General features: G+C 29.1%; 1 pseudogene; it reads right to left on the reverse strand.

The window, feature by feature from the left end:
• LOC136081925 (polyubiquitin-C-like) overlaps nt 1–19,557 on the reverse strand; it is a 121,480-nt pseudogene that overhangs the window by 66,221 nt on the left and 35,702 nt on the right.

A 19,557-nucleotide genomic window follows, 5' to 3' on the forward strand; every position in this document is an offset into this window, starting at 1 on the left:
AAAAAATCATTGTGCCAGCCCTGTATATATTGCTCTATATATATATATATATATATATATATATATATATATATATATATATAGGGCTATATATATATATATATATATATATATATATATATATATATATATATATATATATATATATATATTTATATATATATATATATATATATATATATATATATATATATAGGGCTATATATATATATATATATATATATATATATATATATATATATATATATATATATATATATATATATATATATATATATATATATATATATTTATATATATATATATATATATATATATATATATATATATATATATATGTATATTTATATATATATATATATATATATATATATATATATATTTATATATATATATATTTATATATATATATATTTATATATATATATATTTATATATATATATATTTATATATATATATATATATATTTATATATATATATATATATTTATATATATAGGGTAAAATAGTCTATTGCCAACGGCGGCTTATACCGCCATTTCATTTTATATATATTATATATATATATATATATATATATATATATATATATATATATATATATATATATATATATATTTATATATATATAGGGTAAAGTAGTCTATTACCAACCCCGGCTTATACCGCCATTTCATTTTTTAAAGTTGGCCCTAAAGAATATTTAGTGACGCAATTTAGGAAACATTCTTAGATAAATCATTTTTTAGTTATAAAACATCATATTTTTTGAACTTTCACCCATTTTATTGTGGTTTTGAGTCATTTGCAATTATTCTATTCAGTGTAGAGAGCGTGATTTTAGACATTTACAAATTGATTTTTAGATCGAATGATTTATTTGTTTTATTGTTATTTTTGTTTAATCATGTGCCCAATACATTATTTGATTTTTGAAAGTAAGCAATGTTCACAATGTAAACAAATAAAACCCGTTTTACAAAAAACATAGAAATCTGGCCAATATCGTTAGACTGGAATGGGCTAATAACGCCACATGTTTATTTTGATTTTTGATATTGAGATTTTGTGAATATGTGTTGTAGTTGCACTCAAAGTTTGTAATTTAATGTTTTTGTTCTCAAATTGAATTTAAACAACTGTAACTTAAAGCTATAGTTTAAGAAAGTGAAACAAAAAATATACATTTTAAAATTCTTTAAAAATATTATTCAAATTGCCGCGTTAATTGCATCAGTTAAGGCAAAAATTACTGTTAAGAGAGTGCCTTTTCCTTTTAAATGTACTTTTGTTATTGTTATCTTTTCACAACCTCATTATTTAATTGTTTTAAACTTAAAGATGTTTATAAATGCTTTCGTTGTCACATGACAAATACAATGTTGATTATTCCATTAATTTAAAAAACTTTGTAAAATATTATTTTTGTTCTATTTAGAATAACTAAACATAAAAAAATAACTATTAGGGCAAAATGGAAAACAGAGGATTTGAAATAGGCATTACATTCTGTTAGAACTGGAAATCCAGTAGTGGCAGCATCGCGGGATTATAACATTCCTCCAAGAACTCTCAGAGACTGGTTAACGAGAAAGGCTACACCAGCAACACAAGCAAATTCCATATTAGGATTCAGATCAACAGGATTCTACCCTTTTAACCCTAATATTATCCACAAACAGCTTTTGCACCTAGTGAAATTTCTAAATAATTAATAAACGTCAAAAATCCTGATGTTGATAAGTTTGGTAATTTGGAACCTGGATCTTCAGACCCTGCATCTAGTATTTGTTCAATAATTCCGTCATCTAAAATAAAGAAAAAGTAAAAACTAAAAGTTTATTAAATGGGCAACCTGTTGTTGTCGATCGAAATTCAGTTGCGGATAAAATATATAAAACGCCCAGGCTAAGTCAAACAAAAATGGCTAAGAAACATAATTTGAAAAAAAACTCGAAAATCTCCGAAGAAGAAAAATAAGAATGACAAAGATTCATTTTGCGATGATTACGGACTCTTTTACAAAGATAAAAGAAAAAAAAGATGATTAGATTTAATGTGTTGGATGCAAAACTTGGTTCCATGAGCACTGTAACACAGGAAGCATCATAAAAAGTGGCGTAGGCACTTTGTGCAAAGTAGGGTGTATATCAAGTAGCGAAAGTGACTAAACAATTAGATTTTTAATAAAAAGTTGAGCAAATAGTATGATTTAATTAACAGATTCATTTTTTATTCGTTTTTTTAACGTAATCTGCATTATGAATAATGAAATTAAAAAAAAAAAGTGTAGGTAGCGATATGGACGCATATTAGGCTCATATCGCTATTAGAACCGTTTTAAGAACAAATGATAGTTCTCTAAAATTATTTTAGATGTGAGCAATAAATCTATGATATTCTAGAGCTAAGTAATCATACTACTTATTCAAAAAATAATTTTCAAAAAATATATATTAGGGGTGTCCGCTATGCAAAAAATTTTCAAAACCACTCAAATTTAATTTTTTCCCAACATAGTGTTTGTGTTTAATGTAAAAAAATTTTTTTATCAAATTTTAATAACTATTCTAGAGCCTCTAAAGACAAGCCCCAATTTCCTGTTTAAAACAGTATCTTTTTTAGTTAAAACACAGAGAAGTAATTATTTTGAATCTCATTTTTCAAGTATTTAGAAATTAAATCACAGAAATCAAACCAAACAAAAGTAGCTTGCATAATATATGTTAAATTATCCAGTTTAAACAAGCTAGTTCTGCATTTTTAGTTAACAGTTATAGCCAAAGTATCAGACGGGAACCCCAAAACTAAAATAAAGACTGTCTTTCTGAATGTTAATAATGTTGTTTCATTGTCTAAGAGTTTTTATGCCAAAATAAGGATATTGCTGCCTGTGATTTTCAACGCCCTGCAGCAACCATTCTCTTTGTTCTGGATCACTGGTTATGATGGTGGCAAATTCTGAAATCAGTTTAACTCCTTTTTCTGCAGTATCATTTACAACTTTTACGGTACGAACAAATTTTTCAGCTTCTTTGGATCTTGGTTGCTCTGTCCACTGCTCAATTGGTTTAGCAAGCCAATCTGTATTGATGCCAAGAATGCTGAAAAATAAGTGAGATTCAGGTCCCAGAAGATTTGATAAACCTGTTTGACGAGTCATTTGACGAAAAACTGGCTTACCAAGAAGAAAATTTTTGGGTACTGGAATTTCTAAGAGTTAGGCTGCCATATCTTTTTTCACAGTGGAACTAACATGTTTGCTGAAGAAAGCAAATGGAACTACCTCTTTTGTCAAATACCATCAATGATTGGTTATTTTAGAAAGAATGACATCAGCAACTTCCTTGTGTATTTCTTTGTAGTCCATCATGTCGTGGATGAATTGCAGGTCATTCATAGGTGCACCAGCACCAATGCTAGCTTTTGTCCAAGCTGGTGTGTTGAAAAGAGAAAGATATCTGTTCATTCTAAAAAGTTTGGTCGTCATCCTCTGATCATAAGGCAATTGTTTAGAAAACATGAACATTTTGTTCGCATAAATGTTACATGCCATCCACCGAGGTTGGTGGATAGCTGCTGGTTTAAGAAAGTGTATACCCCGCGGTGGAGTTTGCCCAAAGGTGATCAGTGTGTTCTTAGCACATTCACGATAGTCATCTCTTGGAAATGTTGTAGCATCTTCCTTAGCAAGTAGATATGTCAAATGCTGTATGGTCTGTTCTTTGAGGTTTTGCAACCAGGTGCCTTCAACAGCTAAAGTTTCGATTGGCAACTGTTTATCCAATGCTGGCCAAGCAGATTTAAATTTAGCAAAGAATTTATTCTCTAGACCAAAAATGTTTCCAAAAAATTTCTTCCAAACTGCTCCGACAAAGATTTCAAAATTGTGATGTCGATAGGCAAGATAGAGAAGTTTTCGACCTAAGTTTTCTTCAATCAATTTAGCAGCACCATTGTGGATGCCACTATTAGTGGCAGTGGTATCAAATACCAATGCCACAACATTGTCGCTTAGATCCCAGGCTTCTAGGAGATCCAATGTTGCATTTGCTTGAGTCTCTCCTTTCGAATCAACGAGAACGGGAACACCAAGCAATTTTCGCTCACTGTATTCTGGAGCACCCGACATAAGCACAGCTAACTATTCATGTTGCACGACTAGTAAGTCTTTTAGCAATTTTCCATCCCAGTGAAGGGCATCAAACTGGGGTGGGTTGAGCCTCACATTATCTATAACACTCTCAGCAATCCTCTGATATCGAAAATGTCCAAGTTTCCACCAGCAGCTTTAATTACAGCAGACACAATCATAGTTGTTTTATTATCAGACAATTTCAGCCTGTCTGCTGTAGAAGTGATTTCTTCGCATTGCATAATTCTTTTGGGGAGGTGAAGAGTAACAAATTCTGATCGTCTATTCATTGGAGGTTCATAATTCAAGTCCCACCCTAAACCGATATCTACTTCAGCAACAGCAATATTTTCATTAATATTCTGTTCTTCGTCATTAACTTCCATGTCCTCATTGTCCTGATCATCCTGTCTACCTTCTATTTCTACTCTTTCTTTTTCTTCATCTCTAATGATGATTTTCCGATTATATCTGACTTCTTTCATTTTTGCTTTAATCTCAAAGATTTTGTCATGCCCGTCCATGGTCGCCTTTCTGTCTTTTCTTTTTATCTAAATAGAATGCAACATCGTCATCTTTCTTTTGGACAGTCAGTAGCCTGGATTTCATGATTTCCTGTATGGCATCAGGTAATCCAATATCAAAAAGACTATCCAACTCAGCCAAGAAGATAAGACGTTTCCCGCCAGCATCACTTTCGCGATTCTTGTTCTTCAACAAGCAGTTCCACTCATTCCAGAGACACATAAGATCTAACACCGAATTTAGTATTGTCTTTGTCTTGATGCGTGCCATGTTCCAGAAAGTTACAACAGCGTCGATTACTATATAGCCAATTTCTTGATTTGTTACATGATTTCGGACATTTTCTTAATCGCGTTGTAAAAAAAGAAAAAATTTCAAAACCTGTCTGCAATCGGGTAGTTTGGAGCCAGTTATTGATGGTAATGGGTGTCCAATTAACCAAAACTTAGTAGAGCCACGAGTAACAGGCCTTGTTGTTGATGATGATGACGACGGTGAAGGCTGGTCGGTTGTGTCTGACAAACAACTGGAACTGGTTGCCAAATACTTGAGTTCAGTTTCTACAACTTTACCACTTCTTGTCAACATTTAAGTTTTAATTTATTTAACTAAAACAGGAAACAGCAAAATAATTATAACAGTCAATATTACATATTAAATTGTGTCAATATCAAAATATTAATTTGCTTGTTTATGAAATTTGTAACCAATGCAAAAATGTGCGACTGCTGTAACCGATTCGTGTCTAGCGTCCCCAAAAATGGGACGCTCTATAAAACGTAAAATGTAACAAAAAACTCAGGCACTAATGGATTAAACAGGAAATTCGGGGTTATCTTTAGGGAAGGGGGGGCTTTGAGGGGGCTCTAGAATAGTCATTAAAATTTAGTAAAACTTTTTTCACACTGTACACAAACACTAGAATGGGAAAAAATTCAATTTGGGTGGTTTTGAAAATTGTTTGCATAGTGGGCACCCCTAATATATATATATATATATATATATATATATATATATATATATATATATATATATATATATATATATATATTATATATATATATATATATATATAATATCAAGTTCATAATATCAGAGCCGACGACACAGGGGGCACAGGGGCCCCACTTTTTTTTAAAGGACCTTTAATTTTTTTGAACAATATTCTAGATATTGAGGTTTTTTTAAAAACTTAACGATTGCGTCCCTCCACTGTAAACCCGTGTCGTCAACCCTGAATATTACTATACTTTATAAGTGTTTTCGCATTTCTTTCAGGTCCATTTATCTTATATATTGCATATCTTTTATATAAATTTTTTCTTCTTTTTGTAAAATGATTGAAGTAATTAGTTACATAAAAATGTAGCTAATTACATAAATAATTAGATCTATATAACTAGATCTATAATAATTAGATGTTTTGTTTCATATTGCAAAAATAAAAGTTTTTATTATTTTATTAATTTTGACTGCTCTTAAAAACTTTAATGTGTATACTTTATATTCTTCTGCAAATTTTATATTCAGATTGATCTCGTAAAACAACGACAAAAATTCTTACAAGCTTTTTCAGTTCGTATTGCTTTTTAAAATCTTTTCAAAATTAATAAATAACAGCATCATAATAGAATATTTTTAAGTAGTAGTTATTTAGCATCCAGGGTGCAGTGGTTAGAGACACCTAATGTTGCCAATTGTAACAAGAAGTAGTAACAAATCAACAGAAAATGTTAGGAAAGTTAAAAGCGAATGATTAAGACCTACTTTTTGAAAAATTTTGAAAATTTGAAGTAATAAATGATTATGAAAAGAGTTTTAAATGAGACAATAGACAAATTAAAACTAAAACTCTCGTTTAAAATGTATTTAAATATTTAATCTGTAAATAATAATGTAATGCTCTCTATAAATTAACTTTTAATATTTAAGATAATGAAAATATACATTTTTAAAGTCTCATAATAAAATCATTATTAAAAAGAAAATGAAAGCACCTTTGAAGTATGTTTATGTTTTCGGGTAAAAGTAAAGTGCTGAGTGAGATTTATGTTAAAGTTTTGATAAAATTTTCATGGAAAAGTGAGAGAATTTTAATGAATCTGCGAAAAGTCATGGAAAATGAGCATAAAATTGTTGACATGTGTTGATATTTTATGCCTATTTTCTGATTTTTTTCATGCATAACGCTCTATCACAAAAATTCAAAACAACCTTTCTTTGTTTATCATCTAGATCACTGAGGAAGCATTTTGATCATTATTAAATATCTGCCCACACTTTTTAGATTAAAAGTTTTTCATTGTGTGACAGCAAGTTTAATAAAATCACCAGTCGTGTTAAAGTTTGAGATTGTAGAAGTTTCAGGGTGATTAAGAAGAACATTGTAAGTGTTATCAGAAAAAAACATTTTACTTTTTAAGTCCAGTAGGGTTTTTTGGTTCCGGGTACCCGGACTCGGCGAGTCTGTGGGTAAATACTGTGATCCGATACCCGGTTTAAGGCTCAGCGAGTCTCATGGTTTGAATATTTTGCCTTGTTTCGTAGGCGGTGGTGCGTCGTCGAACTGGATCCCTACCTTTTCTAGAAAAATATAGTAGTAGGGTTTGTGAATCTAACTTAAAGTTGAACTTGGCCACGGCATTTTAGGTGTTTTGAGAACATTCAAGTTTATGTATGTTTCCATGTATGTCCGAATACACACTAAAAGAATTAACTTCATAACTTAAATTTATTCTAATCGAATGTTTTTATTTATTAACAAATGCTTTAATGGGTTTGTCAATATAATATGTTTCTATATTAGCAAATGTTTTAAAAGCATTCGCTAATATAAAAGCTTTTGATTAGAAAGATTGAAGTTAATAACTGAATTCTTTTGGCGCGTATTTAAAAAACTTAAAAAAAAAACACTTTTTATTTATTAATTATTTTGGGAAAAAAGTGAAATATCATAATTTTACTAGAACATTTTTTACAGCCCCATTATGCCAAAGCACTCCAAAGTGTGAGAGTATTTCACTCAATGTGCTAATTTGACAAGTGGAAAATGCAATAAGTGTTCAACGATAATGTCAAACAAAGATGGAAATAATTCATCAATGATTAAACATTTAAAAGTTAAATATGGAGTTTCTTTACCAACACGGAAAGAAATAGGAGAAAATTCTGGCACCAAACGATTTAAAACTATCGACACTTTCGTTTCCGTCGCAAGAAAGCCTTTAGAGGAAATTGTCTCTATAATGGCCGCTCTTGATGATATATCAGTTAGGGCAACTACAGAGTCTAGTTTTATTGTGAAAGTTTAATAAAATCAATTTGTAATCTTTCTAAAGTCGAAAAAGATGTTATGAATTTAATTCATAAGTTTTATGAAAAAAAAGAAGTTAGAAATATTAGAATTGTTACAAGAAAAAATTAAAGAAGGCCGACAATTTAGCATTATACTTGATGAATGAACGAGTATGAAAGTTCGGAAATATCTCAATATCAATTTGCATGGAATTGCCTCTAAAGTTTATAATCTGGGTTTAGTGAGAATTTTAACTCGTGTACAGCTGTACAGTTAGTTGAAAAAGTTGAACAACATTTAACACATATAATATTAGTTTTGAAAAACATATAGCTGGTTCAACCAGCGACGGTGCAAATGTAATGATAATATTTGGACGAGAATCTTCTAGTCTTTATAATTTGTGTTTGAACCACACTATACACTTAGCTGTTTGTGATGTACTTTATCAAAAAGAAAAGTATTACCGTATTGCAAGATGAAGATGACGTTGATGGAGATAGAAATGACAGTGGTCAAGATGATATTAATGATGATCAAGATGAAAATTATTATTCTGACGAGAGCGACGGTGACGTTGAAGAGTACAGACAGGTTGAATTAACAAATTTAGGCAATGTAGAAGAAAATATAAAAAGTGTTTGTATAATTGTCAAATTTTTTAAAAGTTCTTCTGTGAGAAATAAATATTTTGCAAGAAAAGATCAAAATAGTTTTAGGAAATGAACTTCAGCTGGTGTTAGACGTAAGAACTCGTTGGAACTCAATGATCGAAGTGATATCTAGATTTTTAAAATTATTTTATATCATTAAAGAAGCTCTGCAACATATTGAAAGTGTACATTTAATAAAAAATATTAATATTGAATTATTAAATGAATTGGAATATACTCTAAAGCCTATCAAATTAACTGTTGAAGCTCTTAGCAGAGACGATGCTAATCTTGCAACAGCCCAATTAGCAATTGATTTTGTGTTAATAAAATTAAAAGAATCTAATGGTAATTTAAGTAGAGAGCTATTAATGACTACGAAAACTTAAATAAATAGCCGTAAAAACCAAGAAATAGAAGAGCTATTAGATTCTCTTGTAAATTATACTATGCCTTCAAAGAAAATACAATTATTTACAACAGATTTACTGAAGAGATTATTAAGTGTGGATGAAGAGCAGCAAAACAAACATGAACAGAAGCATTCAGCTGAGAATAAAGAAAATACTACAGGAAACATAGTACCATTAACACTGGAGGAAGAACGACATAAAATATTAGAAAGTGCGAAATGTCCAATTATGCCAAGTTGCGGATATAAATTAGCTAATATTAAAAAAGAATTTTTATTATTTTCAAAAACTAAAAAAAGAACCGTATATTTAGAAAAATTCCAAAACATCCAACTTCTCTACAAAAATTCGTTCCAGATTATCGGACAATTTATTAAGTGCATAAGTTTTTTTAAAGTTTTATTTTTTAAGTAAAAATAATTGCTCTGTTTTGTATTAAACACTTGCAAGTATTTTAATTAAGTTAAGTTTATTTTTGCTAGTATATTTACATGCATTTGATAAAATGCGATATTTTTAAAAAGATAATGTTAAGTTTATTTGTAAGTTTAAGATTATAATAAAAGTATAAAATAATATATTTACGTTAAACTGGTTAAAAGTTGTTTTATTTACCTTAACGCATACCAAATCCATTTTTCAAAATCGGCGTGAGAACAAAAAATTATTTCATGCTATTGTTAATATTTCAAGTTAAAAAGACGTATTGGACCCGGAACCGAACCCGGGCCCTATATATATTCTTAGACTCAACTCGGACTTGTCGGGTCTAAAAATGCCGGGTTTTCCCAAATCCTATAAGTCCATTATTTTGCATGTTTTTGATAACGAGGACAAAAGTCAAACAACAAAAGAGTTCCATCTGTAGTTAATCAAGGTTTTTCATAAAATGTTTGAGTTAAATCTTTATCACATATAACTGCCTTTGCTTTGCTATTTGACTCTCTTACTGATTCTAAAGTTAAATGAACTTGATCACTTAAAAATAAGGAATTTATTTGTTTACAGGTTTTCACAACATTTTCAAAACAAATTTAGAACCATCAAACATATAATTTGTATTACAAGTTATCATAACATCTTTTCAAAAGAGAATTTATACCAATGGTTTTCCAAAAACAGCAACTTCCTGATACAATAACATTTTTGTAACATAAACATTGTCACAGAGAATAATAGTTCCAAGTAGAAATTTCCAAATTAAAAAAAAATTAGTAGAAAGTTCATTGCAATTTTAGAATTTACTAAAAATCTTTTTTGAAGGAAAATTGTGCAAAATGTTATTTTAGTTTAAACTTTTGAAGTTTTGATGTCAATCAGTTCATATAATAAAGTGCTTTAAAACTTGCGTAAGGTAAACATTCTATCCAACGTGTTTTTTTTGCATGAAAAAAAAAATGTATGTAAAAAAGAAAAAAAAAACTGTGCTGACTGTAGCAATTGCTACACTTGCTACAGCCTGGAACCGCTCTTCAACTTGGTTATCTCAAAACATTGTTATGTTTTGTACAGAACTTTATATTTTTAGAAAGAAACTTTTGCTGAAATCAAGTCAAAACATTGATAAAAATGATAAAATAATTTGCAAGTTATTTCCGAGGTTGTATTATACTACAAAGAATTGTTTGCTAACTGATTATCGCAATATACTGAACTTTCACACATGATAGCCTAGCTCTATACAGATCTGCTTCTGTACACAAAGCAGATTTAGTACTTATGTGATTAATTTTGATTTAGTACTTCTGTGAATAATTTTATTTTTTTAGTCAATATTTTCAACAAAGAAATCAGAAGACTCTAGTGATTTCTTTATTTTATTTGTCAATATTTTATAGAATATATTTTAGAGATATATATCATTGCTTTGTGGAATTTTTTGTTTGATGTAGCTTTACATACCTATGAAAAGTAATACACTCAGAACGATCTCATTCAGTACATCCATAGGCAAAACAAGGCATGTCAATTTATACCTTTTTATTATTTAGTTGTTAGTTGCTCTGTTCTTGTTAGAACTCTCTTTCTAGAGTACTTTTATAATTACTCAATATATGTATACAATGTATGTATGTGTGTATGTATTTATATATGTATAAATATATATATATATATATATATTTATATATATATATATATATATATATATATATATATATATATATATATATATATATATATATGTATATATATATATGTTTATATATATATATATATATATATATATATATGTATATGTATGTATATATATATATACACAAATATATATATATATATATATATATACATAAATATATAATATATGTATGTATATATATATATACACAAATATATATATATATATATATACATAAGTATATAATATATGTATGTATATATATATACACATATATATATATATATATATATATATATATATATATATATATATATATATATATATATATTTATATATATATACATATAAATATATATATTTATATATATATACATATATATATGTATATATATATATATATATATATATTTACCAAATGATCAAATTATTCGTCAGTTTATGTTTGGCAGCCTATACTGTTTTATAAAGCACTTTTTTGGCCGATGCCAATACCGATGACTGACGGATGGGAAAACTCTGATACCGATACCGATGAATTAACTAATTACAAAAATTTTGAAAATATACAACCATACTAACTAAATAACTTAAAATCATGTAATCTTTTTCATGGAATCAGCACTGGTTAACAGATACTTGGACCTAAATCAGAGCCAAATCATTCTTTTAAAAGATATTAGAAAACTCAGTTAAAAACATATACATTTTTAAATTTTCTTTACGATGAAAAGAAAACTATCAAAAATTTAATACATTTTTAGAGGAACGTTTTTTATTTTAACTTTAAAAATAAAATGGTACTATCATAAGCATTTTTTTATTTTATTTTGATTTGTTCCAACAAGGCTGCAAGCAACCACTATTAAGTTAAGAGATACTAGAAAAAAAGACTAGAGTTATAGAGCAAGGAAACGATTGACAGAAAACTGAAAAAGTTGCAGGTTGTATAAGTCAGGAAAACATAAAGTTGGGAGAGAGTTCCAAAGGGTTAAAGAGCGGGGGAAAGAACTAGATAAATAAAAGTTTTTGGAGCATACATGGACAGACAAAGTAAAAGAATGAGACTTTAATAAATGACGAGTCAAGCAAGAATGAGTTTTGGTTGATGGAACTAGATATGAAAGCTCTTTTGCTTCCATCAATGCTTCTTTGCTTCCATAAATGTTTACAATGCACCTCCGGGTCCAACTATGTTTACAATGCGTTTTTGAACCTTGTCTAGAAGACAAAGAGCATCATTAGATGAACCAGGCTAAATATGACAACAGTATTTCATACAAGGATGAATAAGAGATTTGTTGAGAAAGAGAATAGAATCAGGAGAGAAAAAATAACGAGCGCAATAAAGAGACTGAGATAAAAACAAAACAAGATCAAGGATGAGATCTTAAGGTACCCCAGAATTTACTGGAAATAAAAAACAGAGTTGGCCTTCGAGGATGGCTTTATTAAAGTGGTTAAAAAAAAACTATTTGATAATCTCAAAAACTTTCCCAGATACACCATAATACATAATACAAGCTTATGGGAAAGATTAAACTGACAAACTTTGTTTTTGACTAAATTGGCCTTCATGACCTTTGGAAGGTGAATTGAAATTTAAAATAAAAGTATAAAAATAAAGTATTCTATACTTGAACATATATAAATAAAAATGCTTAAATAGGTAACTTTTAAGTATAACAATAAAACAACACAGACTAAAATTATTCTGAAAACAAAATGGTAATAAAAGTTTATGTCCATTCAGTTGAAAAATTAATGCTTAAAAATACTTAAGAATAAACAATATTGCCAGTAAAAATTCTAAGTAATACATAAAGTTTATTATTTAATTATTATCATAATTATTATCATAATGTAGGATAAAAATATTAAAATGCAATCGGTTGGAAAATTGGTAAATTAATAAAAAAAGGCCAATGCCGATACCGATAGTGCAAAAAGTGGCAGATTATGTCAATGCCAATTCGGATTTATCAATACTTTACCTACATTATGATTCTTTATTGCTTGAACTCTCATATTTGACATGCTTCGCTGCACTAGCAAACTTATTATTATAATAACTAAATAATTGGCAAGGGCTCAGAGTAGAGCAATTTAATATTTATATATTTACATTTTACATAGTTTGATTGTTGAGAAACCACTTTTTTACCCTTTGCTTCACCAAATCTAGTTATCATAGTAAGCCTCACAGTGGCCGTAAAGTAATCTATCACAATTTTTAGAATAAATAGAGCATATAATTTTAAACTAAACGTGTTTACCTTGGTTTTGTTAAATGTATACATAAAAAAAAAATTAGCTTTTGTATATATTTTTAATTCAATGAAAAATAATAAAACTATTCAAGGTCTTAATATTATGTTTAAAACAGAGTAAAGTTAATATAACTAAGTTAACTGAAACTACTAGCTTGAAAATATATATACTAGGGTGTTTCATATTTTATCATTTTTCGAAATCGAACTCGCGAATCGATTTATAAATTGACTATTTGTATAAAAATAAGTTTGAGCAAAAAAAAAAAAAAAAAAATTTAATTTTTAGGGTCTCAGCCAGTTCGATTTTGGGCCAAAAATGATGGGTGTTTTAAAGGCCTGGCGGGGACCTTAAAATTTATCGAATTTTTTTTTTTATTCTTTTAAATGTTATATGTTGGATTGAATATTAATCACATAAATGGAGCATGTTGAAAAAATTAAGAAATTAGTCTACAGAATCTTTTAAAATTCGTGAAAAATCCAAATTTTCCATCATAAAAATCTATTTTATCACTCAATCGCGTATAAAAAACATTTTTGATTTTCTAATAAACTGTTTCCAGACGCGGAAAAATCAATAACCTAGATTTTTTTAATAATAGTGTCAAATGAGGTATATACAGGTCTAAAAAAAAATTTCTTTTATCCTTCGAGGTAACCTAACCCTTACGCTAACCTTAATAGCCTAATAACAATTGTTTATTTTAGTTATTTTTGTAATAAAAAAGACTTAATGAACTTACTGCAACATTGTTAAAAGTGGTATTGTTGTTATTAGTTTTATTGCCTCAAGATTAGAAAGTATATGGTAGCTTTTCAACTTTAAATGATTTTCTTGGTATTGTTGCAAAGTTTTTTTTGGTTTTGTAAAAAATAAAAAATAAAAAAGAATGATATGTTTAAGTATAATTAAATAAAAAATACATATTTACAAATCAATATTACATCATTTAATAAAAGTCATCATTTAAAATCTATATTATCTATTTTGCAATTGCTTGATATGCTAATTGCAAATCTTCTTTAGTCTTTGCCTTGTTAAGGTTTTCTCTCCTTTGGTGAATAGCTAGCAGTAAGTCCTGACGATCGTCTTCATTGTGAACGTTATTTACAAAGTCTGATACAACTTTAATAGATCTTTCAGAAACGTCGTTAACCACTGCAAGGTTGGAAACAAACTGGGAAAAAATCTTAAACTGTTCAATATACTCCCATAGTGGTGCCGGGCTGTTTAACCAAAGTTTATCATGTAGCTTAGTAAGTTTTAACAAACTAAATATGAACCAAGAGTTTTCTCCCACTAGTTGGGCAATACTTGGTGGTTTTTCTAGGTTAAAGTTAAGAGTTTTTAACAAATTTAATTTTTCGGAATGCCGAAAAAATTCAGGAACTGGTTTCGAAAAGACCATTTTTGCAACTTCTTCTCTCTCTGCAACAGAAATACCTTGGTCTAGAAGAGCCAGCGGAATTAAAGTTTCATCAAGGTACCATAAATGTGATTCCATTGAAACCATTGTGGCATCAATTCCATTTAAAATTGTTTCAGAATTCTGAACATATTGTTCTACGTAACCTCTATATTTTATCATTTGCCAATAGGCTTTTATATCTTGGTAAGGCGCAGCGTAAGGTAAAGAGGTTTTTAAAAAACAGACGGTATAAAAGATTGAGATAAACTCAGCAGTAGACTGCACTTCGTTCTTTTGATCGTCTGTCAATTCATAAGACAGTTGCAAACTCAATATCCGAATCTTGAGATAATAAATAGCTTTGGACATAAAACGTGCATGAGACACGCACCCTGGAGCTTGAATTTTAAAATCTCTTTCAGGGCATAAGTACATTAGGGTTAGTTTCAATAACTCCTTGTAGTCTCCTCTGGGAAAAGTGTTTTTTTTTAGAGCAATCTCGCAATATTTTACAGCATCGAGTTTATGGATTTCTAAGAAAGTGGTAGCAATAGATTGAGTGTCATATTTTACAAACTTTGAAGAGTCAATGCTACTTTTAATGTCATTCCAGTTTAATTGGAACCGTTTAAACATTAGGCTTTCTGGAGATTTAGTTTTTCCGCTGCACTGTCTTTCACAGAAGTGTTTTAGATGTAACTCATAAACATGCCTCCTGCAAGCCAGCTCTAGTAGAATTGAGTTTTGTTTATGACTAAACCTGACATTTGTACCAGAAAGTCTTCCTGTATTTGTAGCTGTTGTATCAAAACATAAACCTTTCACGTCATCACATATTCCATACTCATCCAGTATTTTAACTAAAGCATCGTATTGAGCTTGTTTAGTACCACGATCAATTGCTGGAATGCCAAGGAGCTTCATTTTACCATCAATATTTACCGAGACCGCAAATCGATCTCTTTTTGATTTTATACCTTCTGTGATGTCTTCGATAATTTTTCCATCAAAATGTGCTATTATGGGAAAAGTAGCTTTAGCGGTAGCAATTTTTACATTTTTCTTATATTGTTCAGCATTTTCCCGAATAGATTTTTTTTGAGCTCGCCAAATAGTTGAATGAGACACTGAAAAATCAGCCACATTTCCGCCTGAACTTACGATTAAATCCGTACATACATGCACTAGATCTCTTGATGAAATATTTTTTGAGACTGATGTCATGGCAATATCTTTAACAAAACCTTTCCTTAACTCTTGTTTTGCGTTACTTGGGCCGGGTTGCGATAAATCAAAAGAAATATCTGATTCTGTACTCACGTCACTGATATCTGAGAGAAGCTCTAGATCTGTAGTTGATTCGTCTATTTGGGGTAACTGTTTAATATTACAACTTTTTAAAGGCTTCTTATCTTTATTTACCGTTTTATATCTCATGTCTTTGCTCCCCAAAGTCATTAGACGACTGGACTTTTGGTCTTTTAAAAATTGGATATCAACATAGTATGAAAGTTTATCAAGGCTCGTTTTTTTTAAGATTTCCTTAATATTATCTTTACCAATCCAAAATACCTGCTCCCCCTTCTTTTTGAATTCTTCCCTAGATTTCTCTCCTGCTTTAGAGTCTTTATTCTTACTTTTCTTTAATGTCTCCCAACTTTCGATTAAACGAGTAATATTATTCCTGAAAAAATTAAGATAATACATTAAATAAAATAGAAATATTAACTTTAAGATGCACCTTATATTTTGCATTATTAAGCTATAATCCACACGTAATAACAACTAAAAAAATTAGTTGCAGTGGTACTACAAAAAAACCTTAATCCATCTTTATAACCTCCGTCTAACCATGGTTTTTTTACTGCAAAAAGAATACAGTTGTCAGGGCAATTGACAAGTCCGGAGCACTTTGCGAATTTATCGGGCCCATCAGTACAACCAATAAACCTTTTGGATGGAGTTAACTTGTTACTAGATCTTTTAAACTGAAAGTTAAGAATTAATTCTTTATTTGCTGCAAAAGTTATCTGAGTTAAGTTTTCTATCATGCTTTCTTCTTCAAATAAATAAGCTCTAGCTTTTAGTCTCGTAATTTTAGCCATTTTGAATATTATTTAAAAAAATATTAAAGCACTTATTATTAGTAACGCAAATTTAGTTTAAATACTTTGTCTTTGCATTGGAAAGTAGTTGTTAAATTTTAAATTATTATTTAAGTACCTTGGTATATACATTTTTTAAAAATATTTTCCGATCAAATTTCCGGATTTTCAATTTATTGCTCTCTAATGTTTATTAAGTAGGGGCCATTAAGGTTAGTGTCCGGGGCATGTTACTCCATGGATCCAATTATTATTTTTTTTAGACTTCATTTAACACTAATAAAAAAACTATTCAAATTATAGTTTTTTCCGGGTTTGGAAACAGTTTATTAGGGTATAAAAAAAGTTTTTTATACGCCACCGAGTAATAAAATAGGTTTTTGTGAAAGGAAATTTGGATTTTTCACCAATTTCAAAATATTATGTAGACTAATTTCTTTATTTTTTCGACATGCTCCTTTTATGCGATAAACATTCAATCCAACATATAACATTTAAAAAAAAAAAGATAAATTTAGATAAATTTTAAGGTCCCCGCCAGGCGTTTAAAACACCCGACAATTTTGGCCCAAAATCGAACTGGCGGGGACCCTAAAAATTAAATTTTTTTTATTTTTTTTTTGCTCAAACTTATTTTTATACAAATAGTCAATTTATAAATCGATTCGCAAGTTCGATTTCAAAAATTGATAAAATATGAAACACCCTAATATATACACATGATAAGTTTTCGACAAAAGATTGTTTTTATTGTGGCTTATGGAAGTCGTTAAAAACAAATAGTAAGCTACAAAAGTATCACAGAAAATAAGTTACAAAGATAAACTTAACTTATATAACAAACCTCAAATACAAATTTAAATAGATAAATTACACATACTTATTTACACTAAAATACCTCTAAATCGATAGATCAGATGAATGATAGATTGATCTCGAATCTTGTAGTGTCTGAGAGTTCTTTTATCCTTTAACAAATTAAAGATATAATACAAATTGTATTTGTCTGCGTCAAGTTGTTTCTGATTTGCTATTTTTTTCTTCACTTTTTTTATTGTATCAACAAGCTCAACCTCTAGTGTAATTTGAGTTTCACTACTTTTAACAAATACATGCATGCTTTACCCTATTCAAAGAACAAATCAAGGATTAACTAAATAATAAAATATTAAGGGTGTAATTAAAACTCTAATTATTGAAATGATATTATATTTTTCTATTTAGATTACTTTTTAAAAAAACAATTAATAGTAAAGTTTTATAAATATGAAATCAAAGAATTAGTTAACATTAAATTTATCGATTTTATATTTGCTAAGGAGTCGAAGAAAGTATTGATCTCCATCACCCCCGGACACTTTTTTCGACCTTTTTTAGTAAAAATTATTTACTATACTGATTAATTTATTATAACAATACTGTTTAAAGATTGTTTGAATTTACCTTTACCTTCAATTTGAGTTATACTAATCATCGATTACAGAAACGAGGTAATATTTATCAATATCATTATAGCATTCAATTGGATCAATTTTTTCAACTGTTGGTAGTCAGTAATTGGGGCCTCGGCCCCGGCTCCGCCAAAAATTGAGACCGTTTGTAAACCCAGCCCAGGCCCCAGCAAAATTATAAGATTTAGCAGGGGTTGATAGCCGGGGCTAGAAAAAATTTTATAACCTAATATATAAGTATTTTATGCTTATAATTACTATTTTCTTAAATACTGGCATACATTTAAATACTTTTAAACTCTAATTTATTTCCAACTAGATTGCAAGCAGCCACTATTAAGATATGAGTTACTTTAAAATAAAGTTAAAATAGTAGGAAACGTATAGCTTAAGACTTAAAAAGTTGTTAGTTGCATAAGAAAGGAAAACATTAGGATAGGTGAGAGTTTTAAATTTTGTGATGTCGAAGGAAAAAAAATGGATTAATAAAAGTTTTTTTAGCATGAAGGGACAGATATAGTGAATGGACGCAACTTGTTGAATAAAAAGCCAAGCAAGAATGAGTTATGGTTTATTGTAATAGAGATGATAGCTCGTTTGAGCATTTACCATTATTGTATTTGTAATTAAAAGAAAGAAATGCAATCTTACAACAATGGGAGAGTGGCTCAAGCTTGGCAGATAAAGCAGGTCAATCGCATTTACAATGCACCCTTAGACTTTGTACAAGAGTAAAAAGGTTGCCGTTTGTCAATATAGGAATGCCAACAATATTGCAACTTTTTTTGCAGTAAATATATGAGTTTTGTTGTCTAACAAAAAATGTGGATTATAAGTCCAGAATTTGAATTCACAAGCCACAGCAGGCTGTTACAGAAGAGAGATCAGAATTAAAATCGGCTGCTTGTTCTAAGAAATTAAAAAGTGAAGATTTTTAGTCAAGACAAGAGTATAAAGTTGAGTCGTCACCATATTGAGCCACTTTAGATTTCACGAAGATCGTTATTGTAGATAAGAAACAATACAGCAGCAAAGATAGAACCTTGTGGTACCATTCAAGTTGCTTAAAATAAAAAAGAGGGTAGGCCTTCAAGAATTACTTTAGTACTTTAGCTAGAAAGAAATAATTTAATAGCCGCGAAACCTTTATTTAAAGAAGCTTATTACAGAGTGAAAACTAA

The sequence above is a fragment of the Hydra vulgaris genome, chromosome 06 (genome assembly GCF_038396675.1).
Source record: "Hydra vulgaris chromosome 06, alternate assembly HydraT2T_AEP".
Classification (NCBI taxonomy): domain Eukaryota; kingdom Metazoa; phylum Cnidaria; class Hydrozoa; order Anthoathecata; family Hydridae; genus Hydra; species Hydra vulgaris.